The sequence below is a fragment of the Carassius auratus genome, chromosome 50 (assembly GCF_003368295.1).
Source record: "Carassius auratus strain Wakin chromosome 50, ASM336829v1, whole genome shotgun sequence".
Classification (NCBI taxonomy): domain Eukaryota; kingdom Metazoa; phylum Chordata; class Actinopteri; order Cypriniformes; family Cyprinidae; genus Carassius; species Carassius auratus.
The window spans coordinates 2,227,604-2,251,185 of NC_039292.1; the positions used below are offsets into that span (position 1 = coordinate 2,227,604).

The following is a 23,582-nucleotide window of genomic DNA, read 5'->3' on the forward strand; positions in this document are numbered from 1 at the left end:
GCTGCACCCTTCTCTGAGGAACTGTCAGAATAAATCTGGCTATTCATCAAAGTCCTGTAGCTTTACCTGTCTCACATTGGTGAAAATGAAGATGTTTAGACACATATACAGCAGATACATTCAGCTGCTCAAATTCTGTTCATTGTGCGGTAGGGGAAATGCTTCAGTGCATGAATATTTTATCAGCCCTCATTTGGAGTGACAGGCAAAAGCAGTAGCTTTTCTTTTTTAATCACATGGATGAGAGCGATATTCAAACTTTTTACTTGACGTGCACTGACATCAGTGAAGTTAGGAAATGGATAATTAGCAAGAAAATGTCTGAGGGATGGAATAAGATGCTTTCCATTTCTTGCCCTAAAACCTGTTGAGGGAGGAATGTTGGAAGTCCTAAGTTTATGTAATTCAGACGTCATTGGCTTTCTCTTGATTTGTTTCAGATTAATCCACTGTGGGCACTTTTTTAGGTTCTATGGTTTCCTCTTTCTCTCCAGGTGGAAATATTTGTGTCTGGACTTAAATGGAATAGTAGTAATGAGCTAGGTAGTGAATGGGCTAAAACCTTACAAATGTGAAGGAACCAGTGAGGCCAGCAACAGGAAATAGTGTGGAAAGATGTCCACACTATTTCCTTGACCAAAAAAAAATGAAAATAACATATTCAAAACACTTAGAAATAATATAAAATTACAATTGAGCTCTTGGTTACTTTATGTTTGCGTCAACTTAGCACAGCTAATAACTTGAACAGTGATGATGAAGGAAGAGCTGTTTTTCATTGCACAGTGCGTGACTGTGTTTGAAGTAACGACAGGGGATGCAACAAATACTGACCCCTTAGCTTAGGAAAGGCCACATCAAAGTCCTCAAGTCTCTTCTGGAGGCAAGCCAGACTCCCACTCTCTCTCTCTCTCTCACTCGCGCTCTCTCGCTCTCTCTCTCTCTCTCTCTCTCTGTCTCTCTCCCTGGCTGTAATATGTGGTTCACCTCTTCTCTGAGTGCAAGAAGGCACTCTGGGTTTTCATTTCCTTTTGTCTCTCTGCCCTGCAAATTGATCCCTTGGCTCTGGATGAAATGGTGCAGTTGCAGAGTTCTCAGATTAAACCCCTTTTCCTTTTAAGAATCTGCCTCACCAGAGGAAATTGGGTTTTGTTCTGAGCCAAGAGAGCTGGTGCTTGCAGATTGCAGTATTTCATGGCCAAACTCTAGAATTACTTCTAGAGTTCACAGGTGAACCTTATGACCTTAACCAGAATTTCAGAGCTCACAGTCAAACAACAGAGGCTATGGAATGGTTATCCAATTATCAGCTCACCATAGCAGAGGTTTTAGGCAAACAAAGAATATCCAAACTTGAGCTGGGAAATTCCCAACCTCTTGACTTTAGTATGGCTCTTGTATTTAAGAACTGGACGAGCCCAAAGTTTGGGATCCCTTCTTGGAATTTGAAATCCACTGCAATCACTTAATGTCAGATCAATTATCAGACATCTTGTGATTGTTAAGCTCATCAGTATTGGTGCCAGGGATTCAATGGATGCATCACCTTCTCATAATTCCATTGCCTGTTGAATCTAGGCTCAAGCATGTGGCCAGAATTTCCTCTTGGCTCCGTAGCGTTAGGCTATCTGTTGTTGTAACATCTCTCTTTCTCCTCCTACTCGACTCTCTTTCTCACCCCTCCCTTCTTCCTGCTGCTTTCCTCCCGTCCTCTCTCATTTAGTTTTATCTGGGCATTAGCGGATTAAGTGCTTGAACTAACGAGGTCATCAAGCTAAGACTTCTTTCTGAGAAAGGCAGAGCGAGAGTGTGAAAGAGATTTTCTAGTTTCAGAGTCCATGTTGTGGATACGGTCTACCCAAGAGCATTTCGGGACGAAGAGCCCTTTGTTGAAGGATGCTCATGGATTGGTAAAATGACACACCAAGCATCATCTTTATTCAGCCATTGCATCACCCCCAGTGTCTCTCTTTGCCGGTTCTTACCTGTCATTCAGTGGGGAGAAAACGTCCTTGGACTTGATGGGCAGCTAGGATTTGCCTGATGGAGATTGCAAGCATTGAAGCTTGTTACAACTTACAGGGGACCTGCGGCCCTTAATCTCCCTCCTCCTTATTTTCTCTCTCTTTGTTCCTCTAAACCGTTCACTCAGGGTTAGTCCTTGCTTGCTAAAAGTATTTAGACCTCACTCCTCTAAACATTTGAATGCATGCAAAGCATTAGCCAGTGTCAGATTCAAAGTGTAGGTTCATATGTTCATTTTGCTGAAGTGGCTTTGTCTGAAATGGGTAACTGGATGTTGTTTGTGTAAACTTTAATTTGACTTGTTAAAAATTGTTATACATTGCTTAATGTATTGGTGTTTTCTTTGGAAGATGATAGTTGATGTTTCTGTTCCATTCTCTCCAAAGTACCAGTCCAAAACCTGTGGCCATGTACAGTAAACCCCTTTAGATAAGAAGAGCCTTAGAGATTATTGTCAGTAAAGGATCTTGTTGCAGCTGGCATCTGGACTGTGGTGATAGTCATTGGCTGATTATGGTTAGTGATGTTTTCCTGTGTGGATGAAAGCAGATGGGTGAGTCTCTTTCTATTTATCATTACCCTTCAGTGCCTTGCTCTCCCTCTCTGGGAGGTTGCCCCTCCCTCCTTCTTTGCTAAACAGTAACAGGAAGCTTTTGAGAGGCTATGAATAGTTGCTTCTCTCTCCTCCTCTCTTTCTCTCTCTCTCACCCTCTCTAAATCCCTGCAGATAACTCACTGTAAGTGACAGGTCTGTTGCTGACTGAGGATGCAGTATTCAACCTCCCTGTAGCCCACGGCACACCAGCAGTGTCGGCTGACTGCCAGCGCCCAGCAGCTAAACTCTGCCTGAAGAGCTTCTCCAAGCCCTGCCAAGTCAAAAACACCCACCCACCCCTTCCCTCCTCCTGCTGTTGGGCGAACAAGCTGTGTCCTTGTACCCCGGCTCTCAACATTCAAGAGTGGTGTCAGTTACTCATGGATCCTTCAGAGAGAGGGCTGTTTGAGTAAGTGGGAAAACAGAGGAAAAGAGAGGGAGGACAAGGTGGGAGGTGAAGTAAATCAAGAATGTGAGAGGAGAGAAAAGGAGCGAGGTTGTTTTTTGAAGTCTGTGGCATTCAAGCCGCTTTCAGAGGTAAGCTTGTGGTTGTTAAAGACAGGTTGAAGCGAGTTTGTGTGTGATGTAAGGTCTGGCAGCTGAGATGTGCAGTGGGGCGGAAATACTATCACGGTCTAAGGGTCAACTCCGCCTTGCATGGAACGCTATTCCTCCCATTTTGGCCTTTCTTATTCTACCTCTTTTTCACTTGGCCTTCTAGCCTTAAGTTTACTTAGAGAACCAGTAATTTAACTTGTAACCATGATTCATTTTCATTCTTGACTCTTTGACCTCAGAATAGACAAGTTCTAGCATAGCATGCATTTTAAATGTTACTCCCTTTTAGTAGCTTGCTTTTTACTGATAACTTATCTGTAAAAGCTACCCCCAAATCTTTTTTTTTCTCGAGTGGTGTTATTTCTGGTCTAACTGAATTCTAAAGTTTTTTTTTTTTTAGCATTTTGCATGTATTTCCTGATTCCACAATTGTTTTGCTTTTACCTCACAACACGAGAAGAGAGAGCTTCATCATAGTCTGCTGTTGTCCCCGGTCCTCTTCATTGATAAGCTCATTAGCCATGTTTCCACTGTCGAGCTAAAACAGCGTGCTAGTGCGTGCCAGGGCCAGTCGCGTTTCCACTGTCACTTACGGGGCTTGATCGTGCTTCCTCGTGGCTAACGGCCAGGGTTTTATCAGAAAGATAACAGCTTTAACACCCATATTAAAGATTTTTAAAATAAGTTGAGCTCAAAACTCACTCTTAGCCAGCAGCAAGTGTTTGAAATAACTTGATCCGATGTGGAGTATTATCACCACACAAGGCAGAAATATTTATAAGCGATGTAAAAGACTGCACGCTAAACATTAACGTTACCATACCAGCTTCTTATTCTCTATCACAATCGTGTTTATTTAGTAACTTATATTATCTGTCATAAGTCTCGTCTCAAGAGTTTAGCTCCACGTAGCCTATCATAAAAATATAATAATATTTTTTTGTTCGGGAGCTTTTATAAAAATGGAGAGATTATCATTCATTCTTAATGTGACGTATATAGCCTACTGTGGCTACAAATAAACAGAAACAGACTTGACTGAATAAGCAGGCTATTTCTTTAAGCATTAAAAATAAAATAGAAACATGTATTTCTGTGTGATTTATTTTTGAGTCCTGGTAAAGTCATTCATTATGATCAATGTATCACTTATTCTATAGTAAAACATCGATGCTTTTGAATTTGAATATTTAACAAAGCATGCAAACAAACGGCCGCTTTTATCATGTTCGTTTTGTGATCGCGCATGTTCCAGTGACTTATTTCTTAGTTTTCTGATAACTTCTCTTTGTTTGTGAAATGATGGGGTTGCATGACGTTGTTCATGAGAGGCGTGTAAAGGGCGTGTTTTAGATTCAGGCTTGACAGTGGAAACACTGCGCTATTCTGGCCTCGGTGCTACTGGCCCCAGGCTATTAGCCCCGCACTGGCCCGGCAGTGGAAATGCGGCTATTGTGCCCACCTTCAAGCTGTTCGTCCAGGGTTGTTTGTTCAGTCAGATGCCTTAGGCTTTTGATGCCATTCGCTGCTGTTAGCCATGTGCTGTCTCAGTTCTCCTGATTAGCAGATATCTGACAACAGCTGGAAAAGAGGCATGTGCACAGTCAAAATAAAAGCAGACCAGCATGCATATGGTACTGTTTAGCAGAAATGGATTTTGAATTTTTTTTATTTTTATGATTCTTAAAGGTAAAATGTAATTCTAACTTTGTAAGCCATAATGACATTTTAGGCATTATAAAATATTATTTGTACAGCTTTTTACCCAGTTAGCTTAGCAAAGTGCTAACGTCATGTAGAGTATTCCAAATCAGTCACATGAGAAGTTCCGATTCAGTTAGGATTCACCCTTAGAAGAAAGCTACCTCAGTAGGTAGAGATGAGGCTTAAGGATGTATATCTGCATTATATTAAGGTAGAAAATATCCCTCTAGTTATTCACACTTATTTAGGCTAGTATTAAATTGTTTGCTACAGATCATAGATGAATAGGATTACAAATTACATTAAATCCAAAATCTCTTTGTGATTGTTGGCATGTACTGGGTTGTTATCCAGCATTTAGACAAGTTTATCTCCTCTGGAATGTTCTAACGCTAACACCAGTTCCCTATTCAGTTCACATTGCCAAATTCCAAGAGCAGTTTCTTCTCTGTGGTCCCTCAGGGGTCCTTATCTTCTTCTGCTTTTTCTTGACCCACCCTGCCCTCGTTCCACTCCCTACTGCTAGTGCACCAGTGGCTGACCTTGAATGTGGGTTGTTATTGTAATGAGTTCTGCTAATGTGGACTGACCTGAGGTCAGGAGGGCAGGACTTGGTTAGTAGAGAAACCTTGGGGTGGTCCAGTAGTTTCGACAGCGCAGATGGAACTTTGGAACCCGTTGAGTTTTGTGTCCAACAAAACTTTTCTTCTTCAGCAGTTTAAATACATAACTTTTGAAATTCTGGAAGTAAATGGGTTTCATTGTAACAAATGTGGAGTAGGGTTTGTAAGCGATTCGAACTTGAAGTGTTTTTTTTGTTTTTTTTTCGCTGACTCCTTCCACTTATGCCTACTGCTTAAATGGTGCAAAACAAACTTTGAGAAGTCAAAGCTCGGTCTCAGTGGTGTATTGATGGAAACTTTCTGTGACCTCCTCACAGAAATATTACAGGGTTTCATTGTTAGTCGGGCTGTATGTAGCTGTATGTTTTGTTTGTGCCTTGCTTAATCTTCAAAAACATGTTCATCACACCATAATTCCATTAAAGCACAAGCCAGTTTGCCCTAGTCTTTCGAAGGCAGCAGGTTAAGTTTAAGTGAAGCTAACTTTGCAGGCCAAATTCTTAGTCTAGCACTACATCCCAATGCATGACGAGTTCTAAAAAAGGGAGAATTGAACTGAAGACACTTTACGACCACTCAAATTTGCCTTTATAAGCCTCGCAGCAAAGCTTCTGAAATCCACAGATGGAGAAACGAGACTGCAGGGTTTCAGTTTGCAATCTTGTCATCCCTTGGTTGAGGTTCACACCTGTGCATCTTTTAGCTTGCTGTACTCGACTTGTTTGGTCAATTCCATTTCCAACCAGTAAATTCCTTCTGTTTATTTTGACGAGTTTATACCGTGAAATGTATTCCACCTTCTTTTCTTGAAATTAAGCTCTGGCCTCGCTAGCTGAAGCAGAGCATATCACAAGCTAGTTTCATTAACGACAGACCGATTGGACAATGTGGGTCGAAATGGACTGCTTCGATGGTCTCATGTGCATTTACTTAGAGTTGTTTGTTAGCCTCACTTTAAATCGCATTTTGTTCCAGACAGCTTAGCATGCACGTCCTTATGGAATCCATAGATGTTAAGCCATCCGTTAAAGCTTGTGTGGTTATCAGGCAATCGGAGGTCTCTTGCTTTCTCTGGACAGACTGATCTTCTACCATCTGGCTTAATGCAGGTTGTTTGCCCTGAATACTTGTATGCTTTTAGGACCAGTCTTTTTTTATGCTCCTTTTTCCCACGCAGGAAACACTATCTTGATTGTTATGCTGTCTGTAGGGGAGATTTTCCTCTCGGCTCTTACTTACGTTGAGGTCAGATTACTCAGAGCGGTACTAGGCAGGTTTTTCTTTTCTTTTTTCAGGCCACACAAATAGATCTCCAGCACTCCCCTTTCCCCCCTACGCTCTCTTCCACTCATTTTCTCCTCTCGGATTGTCTGTTTTCACGCATGGGATGAAAAGTGAGAGCACCCCAGAGCTGAACTGGCACTGATCCATCTTAGAGAAACTGGGGCAAAAGCAGAGAAAGCCAGTCTAAATGCTGTGGTGTATACACTACCAGTGAGTAAAAGCCTGGCTTAATGTGTGTTGCATTTCACATCGTTGTGATTTAATTATACATTTACAATCTCTCTTCACAATGACTTCACTGAAAATTGGAAGGCTGAGAAACCTAGTAGCAACCAAGTGAAGAAAATATGAGTTGACACCAGGATTAAAACTAATTGTTATTGGTTTTCTTTGTTTTTTCTAGTTATGGAGCAGACCATGACTCATTGTCTTAACTTAGTGCTGTGTTGACCATTGAGACATCTGTTGGTTGGTTGGATGAATCAACTGAAATGGTTGGTTTAAGAGTCATGTTTTTGTGGTGGTGGTGGTGCAAACGTGTAGGCGCGGGTCTGCTTGGCTTTGATTGCTTGTTTAACAGCCCAGATGTTGTTGTAAAACACGACTTTCAACCCAGCAGCCTGAAGGGACAGTTTTAATGTGAACAGCCCTTATCTTTATTCAGTCCAGCAGTCCACTCTTTATCTGCACGTGTGTGGAAAAGAGTCAAGTGTTACTTAACAATAATATTTATTATTATTAAAATAGTAACATTAAAATGTCTTTAGAATATTAATATATAATCTATTTATTTTACTTTATTGATATCTAATATTTAATAATGATGTAATTATTGCTAATTATTTAAATATTAACATACATTTTTTTATAATATTAATATCATTATTCATGTTGCTTTTTAAATGTTTTTGAATATTGATATTGATAAATATTAGTTTTAAAATATTTATATTATGTATTTAATTTTATGTAAATAGTAATTAATACTGCTAATATCATTAGTTTATTATCTATTTAATTTAATACAATATCTATAATTAAAACAAACAACAATAAAATGATATATTATTATTGAATCACAATTTAAATATAGCGTAGTATTATTGTAAATGTTGAATGGCTTGTTTTTTTAAATAGTATATATTTGTAAGTGCTACAGTGTTCTTGTAACAGTGATGTTACTGTTTTTATTTTATTTCTCACCAGTCAGTCTCCATATTTAGCTCTGAGCATCTGCTGACACACAGAAAACACACACTATTGGTTGCTAGCAGCAGCACACAGGTGTTGTTGAGGTTACCACTCCTTGCTTCCTTTCCAAGGCTCTCTCTTTCAGTTGCTCAACACATTCACACACACATGCACACGCTTTCACATTCACAGCAATGCATGCTCACACACTCATCTCCTAACGCCGAGCCGGTTAGAAGCGTCTTTACAGGTAAATAGATGCATTTTGCGTACTTTCTTATCTGGCGTGTGAAAATGGTGCATGTTTTGCTTTTTGTTTCCTGCTGATTGCATTTGACGTTGTGGTTTTATCAAGCGCTGTGAGAATGTTTTGTTCCTGTTTTTTTCTCAGCGCTCATTATTGCTTTGTTGCGCGTGTGGCATGAAGGTATCTTTCTGTTCTCCAGGAAGTAGAGAGTCGCTCCTTCTGTTGTTGCTAGGATGTGCGTCTCTTCATCCTCTTAGCAACAGGTGATCGCTCACTGAGAGGCTGTTGCTAAGGGCCGTCGGATGAAGGGAAACTCCCTACGATTATCCCACGGGGCTCGGCTTGGCCTTCCGCCCACTCAGTCAACCGCTGCATCTGATTGGCAACGAGCGCCGCCAGTTTAGATCCAATCCAATCATCTGCTTCGAGGGTGGTATAAAATGTCTCTCAGATGGTGTCATTGTTTGTGGTCTGAACCAGGAAACCGTTTCTCCCAGTGTTTTCATCAGTGCAGAACATCTGCGTGGTTTCCAGAATTGATATCCTGCTCGCTGGCCAATGGAAGCAGATTAACCGTGGATAACACCTGTCTGTCTGCAACGCTAACTGTGTGCTTGTGCCTGCTGTTGCTGAGGTGTGCTAACAAGGTTTCTGTGGTAAACATGGCTTAAGTGCCGCGCTCTGTTCACCTGTCAGTTCGTCTCGCTGTCAAACCCTCGGCGGCGGTTGTAGCTCCCGCACTCTCATAATGAGTCACCAGCCAGACTTCTGTCACGATAAAGAGAGCCTAGTGCTGCTCTTCACCCTGACAGGAGGAAAACAACAAATCCACAGGGATGCTGTCACCAGGACAAATCTCTCCATTTCACATCTGCTTTTTGTTCGTTTAATATCTGTACCTTCCAAGTAGGGATGGATCAGGAAGCACTAGTCTATTTGTGAGTTCAGCTGTTGTGTTGACTTGTTTTTTAAGCTTTGATATGTTGAAAAAGGAGTGAATGGAGAGTTGTAAGCTGTCAGGTTTAGTGTTTCTAACTTATACTCAGCGGACGTATGTGTAAGCTCTTTACCATTTTTGCACAATTATTGAAATGTGAAAAGCATCCATTTTGGCCATGTAAAACCAAAAATACATCAAATGCAGAAATCTCAGAATTTTAAATCGCCAATAAATCTGACATGTAAATGTTTCTTGATGCTCAAATAGTGTTAAAAACTATATACATTTGAGGTTGGTGCAGCAAGTGTACAATATCAGAACTGCTTTTGTTTACTCGCCCTCATGCCGAATGACTTTTTAAACCCAGAACCTGACATTTTTGTAAAATGTTTCATGTTTTCTTTTGTCCATTTAATAAAGAGTCAATGGGGTCCAATGTTGTGTTTTTGTCCCCATTGACATTCATTGAATGGAACGGTTCAAAATAATAGAAAATTCTTCAAAATATTATTATTCATTTTTCTATGCATAAAATATAAAGTGAGTGAATGGTCAAATAATTCTACTTTGGGGATGAATTAACCCTTTCAATAAGTAGATTTGCATATTTCTAGAGCCACGCCCTTCAAAGAAACCACAGCTTTCTAAAACACTGTATGGAAATGCTTTGATTCATAATGTTAAATGTGTTCTCGGTTTGCTTGATGTTAAAGTTTCCCTTTTATGCCATTTTGAAGCTTCCTAATATTGTTTTGGGAGTCTCTTACAACAGGTTTACATGCATGCAAGGTCAAAAAATGCTTTTGGTTTCTTAAAATATGCATTTAATATCACTTAATTCTCAAACAATTCATTCAAAACAGTTCTCAGATTCTGTCTCTCTAAACCCCTCCTTTCCGTGAGCCTGCTCTGCTCTGATTGGTCAGTTGGCCCGGTCTGCTGTGATTGGTCAACTGCGAACAGCGCGTGTCGGAAATGATACGCTCATTACCATAGTTCTGTATTTTTAATTTTGAACATCAATTATTAATCCTACTTACAGATAATGATGCAGCGGAGTCGACTGGTCCAAATAAACTGCACTGATTCATCTTACAAGAGCAAGTGTTTTGTGAGCAGTCGTCAGTAAAATGATGTGTTTTAGGGTGGGTCGAGTTGTTCGGAGAACATTGGACCAAACCAATTTTGGCACTATAAGCAAGGCAGGCAGGGTATGTTGGCAGATGATTTGAATGAGACATATGTCTGTTTTGAATCTCTTCTGAGTGTGGTTTCTGAAGGAGGGGGAGGTTACAGAGAAGCTGGATGGCACTGTTAATGCGGTGGCTGTCGTTTGTTGTTTTTTCCCCTCTTTGCTCTTTCACACTTTTTTTTTCTCCCCCTGTTGTTCAAGGCATTTGTCTTGCTTCCGTTGTTTGAAGATGCTGTTTTGATTCACAAAGGGTTCCTTTGCTCTCGATTTAGCTCTCCTTCATGGTTTCTCGTGTGTTTTTGAGCCTTTGACTGTCTGTAACCTGACATATGAAATAACAGTCAAAAGAGTCTAGTTTTCTGTCCAGTAATGTGCATATCAAACATGATACAGCAGACATTAGAGGGCTAAAAGTAACACTTCTTGGAATCTGAAGAATGGATGATCGTACAGTTAAGCTTCTTCACTCGTTGATTAGTGTTAGGCTCTTCTTGAGTGCTTGTGCGTGACATGGTGGTATAAAAGTGCTTTCTATCCCGTTGCCCCCAGAGGTCGAGCCAATGCTTGACATCTCTGTACATACCAGTTTAGTGCCTCTAATGTGGTCAGCAGAGCAGGTTCCAGAGGCTACTCCAACTCAAATTACAGACAGTTTTTGGTTTCCATGAATCAGATTTTTACTCACCCCTGCTCTCTAATTATAGGCCAGTGCAGTTAGAGCCCCATTTGTTTTATGACCTTGTAGATATTAACGGATTCAGCCTATGTAAGCCTGCTTAGATACTGGAACAGAGGAATTATTGTGGCAAAAAGTCCTTTCCAGTTGGGAAAACAGCTTGGTGAACTGAATAAACAGTAGAGACATTTCCTGCAAAGTGTCTAATTACGCCGATTATTTGGCTTTTTAATCCACTTAGACTTCGACCAACCTTGTCTGAGTGGCCAAAGCCTCCTGAATCTGACACCTCCTCATTGTGCGTTTAAAGAAAGCCGGCCTCGGAGAATCAAGATCGCATGAGCGCCGTGTTTTGGCTGGCAGTGTGAAAGTGTTTTGGTTTAAGCGCTGCTCTCTTTCTGCATTGGATTTCCAACCGTTGATTGGTTTGCAGACTTTGTTTTCTCATGCGGTGGATTGCAGGTTTTTTCTTGCTCCCTCCTGTGCAACTATTCTTTCACTCAGGATGTGAGACTGACAAGAGGATGTTTAAAGTCTCCTAACACCTCTTTCTTTCTCAACTGACTTGGGTTTTTTCCTCTTGCGCGCTCCAGATCTAAACTCGGCGGGTTTGGTGTTTACACAGCTCGGATTAGTGCCGCTAACCTGAAAGGCCTCTTAGAGTGAAGTACATCTAAACATAACGTGACGTTTGTTAAACTGTGTCGACGTACTGAAAGGCATTGATTGATGATTTGTTTAAAGCATCATGGTGTTCCCTTGCTTTTAGTCTATTTAAAGTTGTAGTGAAATTTGCTTTGAATTATTTTGCTTTTGTGGCATTCCTGGACTTCGAGGTACAACGGTAGGAACTTCCATTAAAAAGCAAAAAAAGTATAAAGGAAGAGAGATATCGGTACATATCGGTTGTAAACTGATATTATGGATTTTCAAAAACACTAATATTTTAATTACACTAATATACATCCTTTTCTAATATACTGTACATGATAATGTTGTGATGCTTAAATTCATTTGTAGCACTTAAAACATTTGTACTGTTTTTTAAAAAAATATTATATTTTATAGTAAATATCAATATATATTTTATTACATGCAATTTATTTATAATTAATAAAAAGTTAATATTTTAATGTAAACATTTTATTAATGACTACAACTTTATTTTTCACTATTTAAAGCACTTCAGATTTTATTGTTTACTGTTTTGATTTTAGTAAACAACTTTTTTATTATTATTTTTGTTTAAATTATATTTAGGCAAAATATCATAGAATTTTAATGTTTTAATATTAGCCTTTATCATGGCAAAAATTGACAAATGTAATATTGTGCACTCCCACATAAAAGCTTGTAGTGTTTAACATGATAATCTGTTTTATTTGTGTACATACATTTAATATACAATATAAAAAAAGATACAATATAAAAAAACATAATTGGACAAAATTCCATAGAATTGTAAACTGTTTCAATCTAACTGTATCGGCATGAAATGTAATATTGTGCACTCCTAAATAAATGCTTGAAGCATTTAAAATAATAGATTTAACTGTTTTTTTATATTTATATATTTTTAAATAATATGCAATGTTTATTTGTTTTTTAAATAAAATTTAGACAAAATAATAATAAATAAATCTAAGTGTATCGGCAATCATTTTTATATTGTCCACTCTTAAATAAAAGCTTGTAGCACTTAAATATACAGTGTTATTTTTGTTTATGCTGCATTTTTAATGTTTTTATCAAGTCAGTATCAAGCTTTTTATTCTGCTACACTAATCTGCATTTGCTATTTCCACATTGCTCTCAAATGTCAGTGCTATTTGTGTTCTTATCGCAGGAGAGGAATATCCCGTGTTTTCAACCACAAAGTGCATCTCAGAGGTGCAGCAGCTTGTCTTGCCAGGCTTCTTGGGTTTTTTTTCCTTTCTAACATTTTGCTGTCATCGCGCACACCCACCTGTGCGGTCATTCTGTTGTGGCTAGACGTTACTTTGTCTCTGAGCACGAGGCATCTGTTATTTCCATCGGCGTGTTGGAGTTCAAGTTAATGTGTGACATGTTTAACAGATGTGATTTTCCTCAGCCACATTTCATCTCCCCAACAATCTGAATTTCTAGTACCACTGGGGGAGATTGCTTTCTTCAAGTCTGCCTTCCCAGACTTCTTAGTTTCATCATCCTCCTGAAAGGGTTTGGCGAGATCATTTGCACCGCTGAAAGGGGTTTCTTCCCTTGGTTGCCTGATGCTTTCCAGACCCCAACGGGATCCCCCTAGTCCTTCTCGATTGGCGGAGAAATGGTTCCCGAATCCTTTTACAAGCATCCTATCAGGTGTCACTCTCGCTTGGGTCGCCCATTGACTCTGAAGAAGCAGATCATGTTTCTTTCCTGAAGAGGTGTTCATTTCACGCTATTGTACTTGAGGAGTAAAGCCTGTCGTCGGCCCAGATTATGATTGTGATTTAAATGATAGTTTCAAAATAAAAAAAGAGGGGGGGAAACATCCTTGATTTACTTTTTGGCTTGGTGTGCAAATGGTTTGAAAAACTGAGTCTTGTGTTAACCGCAGGATCTCTGGGGTGTGTGTGGACAGCAGGGTTAGTGTACGCCAAACTTGGAGGGAAACTCAAAGAAAACGAGCTCAGAACCACTAATAGTGTGCTTCAGACCACAAACGAGGATGCGAGCCAAGAAGCCAACGTTGTTTTTGTTGAACCTCGCCGTCTCTCCCTCTGAGGTTCTGTATTAATCTAGCTCTTGTTTCCAGAGCAAGACGTTCCACCTCACGCTGTTTGGGTTTAGCGGCTGGTGCGTATGGTTAGCGTTTGGTGGTCTTTCCGAGGAGATACATGCTCCAGTTTATGGTTTGGGAACGTAAGGCTGTGTTGACACAATCATATGATATATTGCTGCTTCTCAACCATTTTTTAAAATACATTTGTCATTTCATGCAATTTGTCTTAAGCAGAAAGTCTTCCTCATTTGCTGTGAACCAGTGAAATTTACCATGATATATATATTAAAAACATTCCTACATTATCTGTCTCTCACACATTTGGCACGATTAAAAATAAAATTATTATACTTATGGATCTACCAGATTATTAAAAATACTGTTAATTCTGCAATAATTTCTACATTATAATTATTCCAAATTGTAATTATATATAAAAATATTCCATTATTGAATAATTTATTTTCTAAAAATCTAATAATGTTGTTAATGTGTTAATTAACCTGTTAACTGTCACTCACGTTTTTGAAGATAGACTTGAATGTGCATGATACAAACCTACATTTTTATAATTCATGACTGAAAACATTTTGTAACATGATGTTGATGTACCATTTACATGGTAATGCAATGTCTGATTTTAAAATGGGTTTTAAAGGATGAATTTTGAGATTTTATGTTTTCAAGTGATATATAACTTCTGATGATTTCTAAAATGTGATGGAGAAAAAGGCAACGAGGAAGTCTTTTTTTTAAACAAAGGTCAAAGCTCCTTTTGTAATGTAGATTTCTGAGGGTGCACTCTTGTCATAAATTCATCTATTACTTTTCCTACATATTTTTTTACAAAAAATATTGGTATAATATATATTTGGGAGTCTTAGACCTTTCCAACGATATATAGTTTGTCAAGATTAGATTAGATTTGATTGTAATATAGTATAGTCAACGTAGGCGTCCCGTATACGGGACAGGGTGACATTTAACAGGTTAAGATAAATTTGATAGGAATGGCAGTTATTGTTTTATCTTTATTAAGAGATATTCAATATTTCATCATACATGATCGTTCCCCCTAGTTTTAAGTTTAAATATTTTTTTGCCTATCTAATTCTATTAATAAATAAATGTATTAAAATTTTTCCTGTACTGTGCATTTTAATGTTGTGATGTGATTTTAGTGTTTACAATTTTGTTTTAAATATAAACTAATTGAATTAAACAATTAAAATTTATTTAATTAATATTATATCCAATAACTTCAGGCCTGTGCATCAAACCAGTAACCAACAAATCATGGCATTAGGTGATGTTAAAGTAATCAAAAATGTTCTAATGTAATATAATTAAAAAAATTGAATATATAAATATATACAATTGTAATATAATTATTGTATATCTAACATTGAGCTTTTAAGATAATTAAAACAAATATCTAATATCGGCCGATATTGTACCGATATATCATGCATCTCTAATCATATTGTGATGCATTGCAATGTATTCAGTCATAAAATGTGAAGTTTATTGTACTGTGATGGTGAGCACTCCATCTCTGTCTATTAAAGATTTGTCATTTGATTGGATTTAAAGAGGTTTTTGTTGTTGTTTCCAGGTCCACACTGGTTTTACTGGCTCTCATTGAGCTCTTTAACACTCATCAGGTTTTTCCATGTGGGTTTAACATGACCTTTTAATAGTCCTCAGGTATAGATGTTTGTGGTGTGTGTGTGTGTGTGTAAACAGCACTTACAGTAGAGTAACAGAGGACGGGTGTTCGAATGGGACACTCTCAGTCTAATCCTCCAGTATTGCCGGCTGAAGCCAATGGACGGCACCCAACTGGAGAGAAGGAGCTGAAGCAGAGCTCGCAGTCGCCCTGTGGCTTCCAGTGATATCGTCTCAATGTTTTTCCTTTCATGTCAGACGCATCGGCTCTGAGAACTGGAGTTAGAGTGCGTGACTCCGCAGTTCCCTTGCAAACACTGTGGTCTTGTGAATTTTTAGTAACATGACTGTAAATTCAAGAGCGCTCACTGGGGAAGGGAGGGAACGCTGAACAAGGCCGGCAGTGTTTTCTTGTTTTTGTTCAGCTAATGACATGTAGTTTTTTCCTAGGACAGATCCTTGTGGCACTCCATATTTTATTGGTGATAATTGAGATGACTCCATTTTTATTTTTTATTATTATGTTTCTCGAGGTTAGTTTAAAAAGTCCAAAATTGCAATTTTTTCCAATTGTTATTAATTTTGTGCTGTGTTTGAGGAATCCTTAAACCAACTTGGACTTGCATTCCACACATAATGGATAAAAGTTCTTTAGATTATTAAAACATTATTTTAAAAATGGTTACATTTTGATGGACAATGTGTTGATGTTCTATTATGAGTTTATTTTCACTCTTTCTGTAATCTCGCGCAGATGGAGTCTCCGGTCTCGCCAGCGCTCCAGCTCCTCGCTCCGGTCAGCAACAGTGACATCTCGTCCTCGTGTGAGCAGATCATGGTCCGTACACGCTCTGTAGCGGTCAACACCTCTGACGTGTCTCTGGCCACCGAGCCCGAGTGTCTGGGTCCCTGTGAGCCTGGCACCAGTGTTAACCTGGAGGGCATCGTCTGGCAGGAAACCGAGGACGGTAAGAACCGGAGCCAGATGCATGTTACACGATTAAACATTGAATCACTGTTATATTTAATGACTCAATTTTACAGGAAATATAATCGCAATTTTTCTGCGTTGGTTTGTAGGGTTGCACAGTTTGGCCAAAAAACTATTTTGTAACCATTTAAATCTGCAGGGAGTCTGTTTATAAGTGCTTCTTATTACAATTTTGGGAAGATGATTGGGTCATGTTGCGTTTTCAAATGCACATCGTAAGCATCTCAAACTCAGAACAGATGCAGAGATGCGAAACTGAGCCGCTCTTGGGATGCTGAAAACACTGGATCATGAGCTGCTCGTGTGTAAATAAACGCTTATTATCTATTATCAATTATTATCATGCACTAAAACCACAACAAACAATCTTTATTTAAATTACAATTATTACAATTAAATCTAAAAACATTTTATTTCAGCTAGTTGCCAAAATTTAAAAAAAAAATTTACTTAAATTGAAACTAAAATTAAAATGAAAAAGTAACTAAAAATAGTGTTTTAGTATCACTATAATTTTTTTAATAGTTTGATTTTATATATATTTATAAAGTTTTTGTCATTACATTTATGTAATATTTAGATAATATTAAAGTTTTTCTAATTTAGGGTTTTTTTTTTGGTCAATTTTATTAGGTTTTTTTTTTTGTCTATATAGTTTTAATTTGTTTGTTTTTTCCGTTTGTTAAGTACATCAAATTAAACAAAAATATATATATTAGAAAACGTTTTTTAATATTTCAGTTTGTGTCCGTTAAAATTTGTCAAGTAACGGATTATCTTTTTTGTGTGTGTGTTTTTAGTTTACACTAATAACCCTGAATATAAAAATAATAAAATCTAATTCAAAATATTAACAAAGACTAGTATATCCATAAAACTAAAATAACACACAATTGCAGCAAGTCATATCGTGATTTACATTTTTATTTTGATTACTCAAAATCCTTAAATGTGCAGAAAATTATTTTAGGGATTTTCCTAATTTCCGCCACACTGAAATAATTAGATCATGTCCTTTCACTAAAGCCCTGCCCCTTAAAGACTTTTACGATTGGCTAGTTTCTGATTGGCTGACAGATTGTGTGATTTCTCAGGATGCTATGCAGCTAGCAAGGATGTTTAATATGTGGTTTCCCGAAAAATGCTCGCAGGATATTGTGCGTATGTAAATAATCAAGCCTTTTTTGTGCTTGTTACCCATCTGGTGAAGTGCACACTAGGGAGAACACACTTACATTTGCTTTCTTTTACTTCTTGGACACTAATTCTCGCTTGGCTTTGAGCTGAAGCAGGTGATTGACTGAAATAGTGCTGTTTGCCTCATTACGCAGAGCTTTTTCTCCCATAAAACTGATGTTTTTCATCCAGGACCCGTGCCAAACTGATCTGCATGTAGCCATTAGTCTTTTTGTGTGTGTGTCTGTGCTATAAACAAACAAAATCCAGACATTGCAGTTTGTTTTCTCCACCTGATAAAGCTTAACCTTTCTCGGTTTTTCTTCCTCAGTCCTCTGAAGTTTGTGTGTTCCTGCTATTTGGCTGATGTCTGTTATTCCAAACCCGGCCATGTTTCCTCTTTGTTGCGAGACATTCAGAATCGCTGCGACTGACAATTTCAGACAAGGTCAAAATATGCGGCGCAGCTCGTACTTTCACCTTTGCCCGCTCGTTCCATTAGCTTTGCTAACAAAGAGAAATTGGGCTAGTTCACACCACGTCACATGCTTCCTGTGTTCCCTGGTCTCTTCATATCTCCATCCGTCTCGCTTTACCTCCAGTCCTGATGACTCTGTTCCTCTCATACAGTTTCAGTTTCAGAGAGTTGTGTATTGGATGGACTTGTGGGTTATTGGTCCATCTTATGTACTTTGGCTTAAATAACACCAGTGTGGTTTTTCATGAAGTTCATACAAGGCAATATCATTATAGCTTTGAATTTGTAATTTAAAGTTTTTAAGTGCACTCAAATTTCAAGATTTTTGATTTAGTTTAGTTCTCGCAGGAAATAAGGTTTAACATTAGTTAAAATGAACCATTTTAGTTAATAAAAATAGTTATTCTTCTTGTTTGGTTACAATGCATTGACTAATGTTTTATCAAAATAAATAAAAAATGTATATTTTTATACCTGATAATTATAGCTTTTATTTAGTTTTTTCCCAACGATAACTGATTTGGCAAGGATCAGTAATGGCTTCTGTGGTGAAAATGGACAGGTCTTGTAGTTGTAGGTGTTGGCAATCAGAAAACATCACCCCAGCTAATAGAAATTTACTTGCACTGCTGGCTAGTTTCTGCATCACTGATGCATGGCATATTCTGCATATGTGTATGATTCTCATCCAAAACATTGCATTCTTTTTAATTAAAGTCATTTTCATTTGCACCTTAAGGCTATAGAACCTCTTTGCGTTGTAAATTCACTACCAAACACTGACCTTTGGGGGAGCCATGCGGATCACGATCGCCTTCCTCCTGGGCTGGCAACCCAGACCCTCCTCCATCAGCCTGTGACCAGAGCGACTAACGGGAGGTTCACGGAGATGAGACCGTAGATCTGGCAAGGAAAGCAAGAGGCTCATAGAAAGTGACATTGTGCAAGAGCAGTTTAACAACATGCATTTGTGCGCCAGGAGTCTGGTCTCTTGTCGACCCCACCTGCTGACACTCCCAAATGTCAGCCTTAAATCCTCCAGTGCTTTATGGATCCTGGAGGTCCTTGCCAGAAAAACATCCCTGTGGTGGGCTGGCGCGACTCTTCCTTGGCTTTGCCAAAACTAGCGCAGTGTTTGCCAGGTCGGAGTTATTCAGATTCCTGAGACCTGGAGGCAAACCTCTACACACGCATACCAGGCCCTTGCTGTCCTTTTGTGCCAGCATCTTTGAGCAAGTTCTCTTTTTATTGTGAGATGGCCATAACCATTCCTGTGTTCAGCATCTTCAAAACATGATGTTCTGGTGTTCAAATAAGCTTCAACCACAAATCCTTTGTCTTTTCCAGAAATAAAAGTGATTGTGAAACAAGTCTTTAAAGGAAAATGGTGAAGGAGATGAGACAGACTTAGCTCTGGAGAACAGCCAGACCTTTCCAAACAGTTAGAGGTTGTTTACTCTGCCGTGAGGAGGTCCTTGGAGCTGTCTAAAAGCTTTTCTCTTGGTGGCACGTTTCCACCTCTCCAACCGCCGTGTCTGTCATAAACACGCTGGAGTTGTCCAAATCCAGAGCAGAAGTCTAGTGTCGTAGCTATTGTCCCCTTTTCCGAAGGAATGTAATTAAGACAGACACTTGACATGTGGATGTCAGCTCAGGCAAGCTGGTCTGGAAAATGCACAAAGAGCCCTGTTGGGCTGTCATGTTTGCCCTGGAGAGTGTGGTATTCATTCCTTTTCTTGGTCTCTCTTGTCTCTTTCTTTTCTCTGTCAGTCAGACGGACCTTCCCAAGCCAAGCGCATACAGAATGCCAGATCTAGCCTGTCTTTTTCTCTCTCTGTTTGTGGTCAAGCTTCAGTTAGGCCTTGCTCTGCTTTTGTTCCACACTTCCCTTTTCGTCTCTTCTTTTCTTCCTCAGATCTTCCATCAAAGTCTTTCTCCTCTTCGTCTAACAGCTCTTACATTTGGCAGCGGGGATCCGGCTAGCTTTCTCGGTTCCTGTAAGCACTTGGCAAGCTGTCAGTATTTGGACAACAATGACCAGATGCAGCTCGTTCTCACTCTCATTTCTCTTCTGGCTTTTGCAAGCTGAAAATCTGAAACGGATGAAGACATCCTAGCTAAGAAGGACCTCAACAGTGTTGACATTAGTTCCTCGGAGCTCTCTTCTGTAATATGAAAGCGTATTGGCAGATATCGCCTGGGAACATGGATTCATTGGGTTTATTTTCCAGGTTTGAATGAAAAGTTGTGTTGTGTGCCTTGCACTCTCAGGATACCATCCTCCCGCTTTACTCAAGGGTTTATAATTACCACATGGCAACCCTTCATCATCCACTGGGAAGAAGTGCTGAGGATGGATGTCTTGGGGGAAGGGGATGTTCTCACCCCTCTGCTGAGCACAAGTTACTCAGCTGTGCCAAATCACTAGTATGGATATTACAAAGGAAGGGCCCCTTCTCTCTCCTCCCCTCTCCTCTCTCAGGAGACCCGCTCACCTCGGTCATGTGACCCAGATAATCAGCAGAGGCAGCCACCCGAGCAAACACAAGGATCACAGCCTCATAAAAAATCAGGTCTTTGACAACCAATTCTGTTCTCAGTTCTTTTTAAGATGATTGCAATAGTCTCTTGCAAAAACATGTCCAACTGGGAAATTTGTGTTTGTCTTTTATTAGCATGAGCTTATTTTCGATTCAGGATTTCCTTTATTATATATTTCTTAAGTGGTTTAATGATCATGTCATATGAATATTGAAAATAAAGTACAAAACCAGTCTTAAGTTGGTGGGGTATATTTTTAGCAATAGCCTAAACAAACATTGTATGGGTTGTATCTCGGCCAAATATTTTTCAGATCCTAATAAACCATACATCAATGGAAAGCTTATTTATTCAGCTTTCAGACGATGTTAAAATCTCAATTTCGAAACATTGACACTTAAGACACTTAAGGTTTTGTTCTCCAGGGTCTAATATATATTCTTCTGTCTCTATATTCTGTATCCTGTTTAACAGCCTCTTGCTTCTGATCTCTTTGTCTTTGACCCTTTGCAAAAAAAAATGGGTCTAATCCCAAATTAATCTGACACAGTAACTTCTGAAACACCCTCGAATACAGACTCTCCGTGAGCTTGGGCACTCACGAGTGACTTGTTAACCTGCCTTTGTCTCACCTGGTCACACTGATGCCCTTTTCCACCCTCTTTCTCTCCATTTGACCTTCAGACAGTGAAAAGAGGGGCTGCGGGGAATGACGAGTTAAAAGAGAATGGGAAAGGAGGTGCTGGGTCAATGCCGGTGGATCTGAGGTCTCGCCCCCTCCCCACACCCAGCGGGACACTGGGGCAGATTACAGGAACCATGCTTGCCCAATAATGAAACTCTTTGCGGAAGAAATTAGACTGGTGACTCAGGCGGTGAGGGCCCCTATACTCCCCCCTTTTCTTTTTTGGGCTTGTCAGTTCTTTGTTGCCAATAGGATACTCTTTGATGGGGCTACTGGGGGAAGGTTGAAATAAGGGGCCTAAAGCAATGGTGATGACCCCTTTTTTGTTTGGAGACAAGGGCACTGTGTGGAAATGGGATATAAGATGACAAGTGAACTGTTCTTTGGGTGAAGGGGTTTGTGGGATCAAATTTCCATTCTTCCAGTCACTGCCAAGGTTCTGTGATGGGTTGACCCAAAGAAAGTACTTTTAGTCACTGAATTCAGCATGTTGTTTTTTTTCTCTTCAAGGAATGTTTTTTTTTATCCATTTGATCTTGGTATTCTTTAGGTGTGGTATAAGGGGTCTTGTTTTTGCACATCGACACCCAGTCTTTTTAAGCTATCAGTTTCCCAATGTTATTTTCATGTAATGTAGCTTAGTGCTACCTGGCCTTCAAACAAAATTGAAACCAAACAAACAAGAGCCCTTAGTCGACTAGCGTCAATCATTCAGGGCTTTTTAGTGTCTATTTCTTAACTCTGTGAGACAGCAAGTTCTTCTCTTGGCCTTGAAAATGTGCCTGCGATCTTAGTTTGGACTTGTCTGGTACACCAATTTGCTTCTCTTGGCAGCTAGGCAGCACAGAGGTATGCAAAACAGCCATTGAGAGCCCCGCACAGCGAGTGGGAAAAACAGCCAAGACGAGCACAATGAAGCAAGTGCTTTTTAAGCATCACATTTCTGTGATCCATAGACTCGTAATGATTCATCCTCTTAAAATTTCACTGGGATGTACAGCGAAAGTTTGGGCAAGCTCTTGCCAAATCAACAAACAATGGCATGGTACTTTAACATGTCAATGGCTGCAGTGAATCTGTCACGTCGAATCAGCTAAAAGAGTCTGATTTAACTCTTGTGTGCTTTGGAGCGAGTGCTCTGCTTAGAGCTTTGGTTTGTTGCCAACCGAGTGGCATTAGGATATGTATTTTTGTTTGTCAATCTGTGCAGACAACCATTTGCAGAATTGCAGATTGCATAAGATTTAACTGGCATAGAGAGGAGGGAAATGTGTAACGTTGAAAGAATTCACCAGATAAGTGGAACCAACTGCCTGAGGCTTCCTTCCCCAGAGAGAGGGAGAGAGTTACAGCTTGGTTAATGATTGGGCGGCTTTCGAGAGTGAATAAATGGCTGCTTCATGAGCAGATGGAAACAAGGTTGGGTTTTATGTCTCATTGTTTGTAGCCAGTTCAAACAGCCCTCCAACCCCCTGTTCTCAGCGCCTCACTTGCCTTAATCTTCACAATTAGGAGCGCTGTCTTAATCTGTTTACGACCAAACCTGTGAGAACGCCAAGATGATTTTCAGGTTATCTGTGACTAATTACAGATGATTGAAGACATGGGGTGTGGGGAGGGTTTTACTATGCTATGTTCATAGCACTGTGAAGTGAGGGATTGTTGGTTTAAGACTAGTTTTGTTTGATGTTTCTTGTTTGTTTAAAGGCTTCGTTTTCATGGTGTAGCATGCAGAGTTTGGGTTTTCAGAACATTCTGGAAATGTCAGATTCTTAGGTTATTAAAACAGAAAGACACAAGACACATTCCTGCAACATTGAAAACGTTTATTACAAGAAAAAAAAAAACCTATAGGAATTTCGTAAAACACATTTTGGTTCCCAGAAAAATAACAAAAATGGAACCAAATGCTAACATTGAGGGAACGTTCTAGGTTTGCTGGGAAGACCGTTTGTGTTTGGTGAACACTAGGAAGCCATCGGTCTGAACAGGTCAGGTCTACTGTGGAAATACGAGCCATGCGGGAGAGTTTGCAGCCACACCTGCAGTGATACCGCAGACTCTCTGCTTATAAAAACTAAAGTAGTCTGTAGTAAAGGTCTCCGGTGCAAGGGTGCAAATGTCTTCAAAGCTGACGTCTTGTGCTCAGGTTTCGTCAAGAGACTTGCAGACACGTAGAGGTCACTGGCAGGGAAGGTGAGCTACACACACATTCTCTGTACTTTGCAGTGTTTTCCCTTTGGCTGTGTGGCACACCTGTGTCAT

At 39.5% G+C, this 23,582-nt stretch overlaps 1 protein-coding gene and 1 pseudogene across 8 annotated transcripts in view; both read left to right on the forward strand.

Moving 5' to 3' along the window:
- Positions 1-23,582, forward strand: part of LOC113066589 (neogenin-like) — a 1,074,835-nt gene that overhangs the window by 913,963 nt on the left and 137,290 nt on the right. The window lies entirely within an intron of this gene.
- The window catches only part of LOC113066590 (zinc finger protein 609-like), a 72,153-nt pseudogene that overhangs the window by 39,917 nt on the left and 8,654 nt on the right, over positions 1-23,582 (forward strand).